At 35.4% G+C, this 3,847-nt stretch overlaps 1 pseudogene; it reads right to left on the reverse strand.

The window, feature by feature from the left end:
- Positions 1-766: 766 nt before the first annotated feature.
- Positions 767-1,398, reverse strand: LOC109256442 (NADH dehydrogenase [ubiquinone] 1 beta subcomplex subunit 5, mitochondrial-like; annotated as a pseudogene).
- Positions 1,399-3,847: the final 2,449 nt, after the last annotated feature.

Consider the following 3,847-nt stretch of genomic DNA (forward strand, 5'->3'; position numbering starts at 1 on the left):
CTAGGACTTCTGGTACTATGTTGAATAAAAGTGGTGAGAGTGGACATCCTTGTCTTGTTGCTGACACTAGGAGGGGAAATCTTTCAGTTTCTCCACGTTGAGTATGATGTTCACTGTGGGATTTTCGTATATGGCTTTTATTATGTTGAGGTATGTTTCCTCTGAACCAACTTTGTTGAACGTTTTTACCATAAATGGATCTTATACTTTGTAAATGCTTTCTCTGCATCTTTCTAAATGATGACATGGTTCTTTTTTTTGTCACTGAAAAATTGTTTATTCAGGGGTTAATGGTTTATATAGTTAGTTCAATATTTATGTAATTTAAAATTATGAATTACCTGTGAGTAATCTAGATATCTACAATACAGACATTTGTGTAAACTACTATATTTCTTGGTATTTAACATAATTGGACTTCTCTAACTTCCAATTATGAGTCAAATAAAACATTAAACTTTCGAAGTTACACCGTTGGGAGTTCACAAATTCCTATTTGTTCAAGTTTCTATATTTACCTATATACCTTCTTATAGGAGGAAGCCAAAACCCACAAATCAAAAGTTTTAATCTGCCCTTCACAATGGGTACCAAGTCATCATAATGTACACTTTAAATATCTTACAATATTGTCCACTATGCCCCAATACAATAAAGCTGAAAAAAATGAAATCCCACACTAAAGTCTTAATCTGAACCAATGCTGAGAAATAGAGCAATAGAAGGCCTTTTATTCATCGCTTGAGCAAAAATACAGAATATATTTTTAATTAATATACTTATACCTAAAGAGAATATACTTTGTATTTAGATAAATAAGAGATTCGATGTTGGGAGTTGCTTTTGGAGAATGATCAATCAGCGCCTTATCAATGGAAGGATACTGATACAAGGGACCATCGCCTCTGGGATGCATTAACTAACCTTGGTACTTCCAGTTACTTTAACCATAAATCAGACTTTTCAGCTTCAATTTGAAAAATAGCCATTGTCTTTTCATAATTCTTTTCAGGGCCATCGAAGAAAGTTCTGGAAATCCATCTTGATATAGGATGCTTGAAACATTCCCAGTGTTCCAGGATTTGGCCTTCTGGAATTTCTGCTAACTCAGGCTTCACCAATGAATATATTCACCAGAGTTATGCCAATTGCTACTGGAATCCCACCCAACAAAAATGTAGAATTTCATTAAACTCAAATAACACCTGTCATAGAATCCAGAAGGTTTGGTGATAAACAGTCTTTTCTCATTGTTTCCACTGTGTCGCACTGAGCTGCAGTCTTCAGAAAGCCATGGGTGAGGAAGCCCTTGAATCCAAGCTGAGTGCCGAGACAGTGGCCAGAGAGAGTGGACACTGCAGTGACAGAAACCCACTGTAATGAACTCATGACCACCATGGCTACTGCAAGCAATTCGGATCATATGGTTCTTATCCTTTCTTTTATTAAAGTGGTAAATCACGTTGGTTGATTTGCAAATATTGAACCACTCTTGTATCCAATGACTAAACCCCCTTGATTGTGGTGAATTATTTTTTAAGTGTATTGCTGGATTCGGTTTGACAATATTTTCTTGAGGATTTTCACACCTATGTTCATCAAAGTGATTGGCTTGTACTTCTCTCTCTCTCTCTCTCTCTCTCTCTCTCTGTCTCTCTCTTTCTCTGTCTCTCTGTAATGTCTTTATCTGGCTTTAGTATCAGGCTACTACTGGCCTGATAGAATGAATTTGGAAGATTTCCTTCCTCTTCTATTCCTTTTTTGGAATAGTTTGAGAAGATTAGGTATTAACTCTTCTTTAAATGATTGGTAGAATTCACCTGTGAAGTCATCTGGTCCTGGACTTTTGTTTCTTGGGATATTTTTGTTTTGTTTTCTTTTGTTTCATTACTGATTCTGTTTCATTGCTGTTAGTTGTTCTGTTCAAATTTTCTATTTCTTCCCGATTCAGTTTTGGGAGGTTACATGTTTCTAGGTATTTATCCATCTCTTCCAGTTTGCCCAGTTTGTTGGGATATAATTTTTCATACTATTCTCTTATAATCCTTTGCATCTCTGTGATGTCAGTTGTTATTTATCTTCTTTCATTTGTGATTTTGTTTATTTGACTCCTCTCTCTTTTTATGATGAGTCTGGCTAATGATTGATCACTTCTGTTGATCTTTCCAAGGAACCAACTCCTAGGTTCATTGATCTGTTCTTTTGTTTTTTGTTTTGTTTTGTTTTGTTTCTTTTTCATTTATCTCTTCTCTAATCTTTATTATTTCCGTCCTTCTATTGTTTTTGGATTTTGTTTGTTCTTTTTCTAGTTCCTGGAGGTGTAAGGTTAGAATGTTTACTTTTAGATTTTTCTTGCTTCTTCAGGTAGGACTGCATTGCTGTAAACTTCCTCCTTAGGACAGCTTTTGCTGCATCCCAAAGATTTTGGATTGCTGTGTTTTCTTCTTCTTTTATCTCCATGTATTTTTATTTTAATTCCCCGTTTATTTATTTGTTAGCCCATTCATTGTTTAGTAGCATGTTATTTAACTTCCATGTATTTGTGCTAGTTCCAGATTTTTCTCTTGTGGTTCTTTTCCTGTTTCACAGCACTGTGGTCAGAAAAGGTGCATGGTGGTATGACTTTGATCCTTTTGAATTTGTTGAGACTGTCTTGTGGCCTAATATGTGATATATTCTGGAGAATGTTCCATGTGCACTTGGAGAAAAATGTGTATTCTGCTGTTTCTGGATGGAATGTTCTGAATATATGTGTTAAATCCGTCTGGTCCAAAGTGTCATTCAAAGACATTGCTTCCTTGTTGATTTTCTGTTTAGGAGATCCACCCATTGATGTCAGTGGGCTGTTAAAGCCCCCTACTATTATCGTATTATTATGAATTGCCTTCTTTATGTTTGTTATGAACGGCTTTATGTATTTGGATGCTCTCATGTCAGGTGCATAAATATTTACAATTGTTATATCTTCTTGTTGCATTGTCCCCTTTATGATTATATAATGTGCTTCTTTGTCCCCTCTTACAGTTCTTGTTTAAAATCTATTTTGCCCAATATAAGTATTGCTACCTTGGCTTTCTTTTCATATCTATTTGCATGATAAATGTTTCTCCATCACTTCATTTGCAATCTGCATGTGTCTTTAGGTCTGTAGTGAGTCTCTTGCAAGCAACATATAAATGTGTCTTGCTTTTTCACATTTCTGTCACCCTATGTCTTTTGATCAGAGCGGTTAGTCCATTTACATTAAAATTAGAGATAGGTAGGTAATCATTACCATTCTGTTACCCAATTTATGGTGGTTTTTGTGGTTTTTCTCTGTTCCTTACTTTTCTTGCTCTCTTTCTTCACAGTTAGTTGGCTTTTTTATTGATAAACTTGGATTCCTTTCTCTTTAGTTTTTGCTTATCTGTTACTGTTTTTTTTTTTTCTTTTACCGTTCAGCTTGTATATAATATCTTGTGCAAATAGTTGATGGCTGGTTAAGTTTGAACTCATTCTTTACTCCTCTCCCCTCACCCCACGTTTTGGGTGTATGTTGCCATAATTTACATCCGTTTGTTTTGAGAGACCCTTCGACTGTTTTTTATAGATGTACTTATTTTTACCGCTTTGATGCTTCCTGCATTTCTTATTTCTGCTTATGGTATTTCCTTTCCACTCAAAGAATCCCCTTTAACATTTCTTGTAGGGATGGTTTAGTGATCATGGATTCCTTTAGCTTTTGTTTGTCTGGGAAACTCTTTACCTGTCCTTATATTCTGAATGGTAGCCTTCCTGGATAGAATATTCTTGGCTGCAGATTTTTTAGTTTCGCCACTTTGAATATATCATGCCACTCCCTTCTGGC

The sequence above is a fragment of the Panthera pardus genome, unplaced genomic scaffold (assembly GCF_024362965.1).
Source record: "Panthera pardus isolate Hobbes unplaced genomic scaffold, ASM2436296v1 HiC_scaffold_223, whole genome shotgun sequence".
NCBI lineage: Eukaryota > Metazoa > Chordata > Mammalia > Carnivora > Felidae > Panthera > Panthera pardus.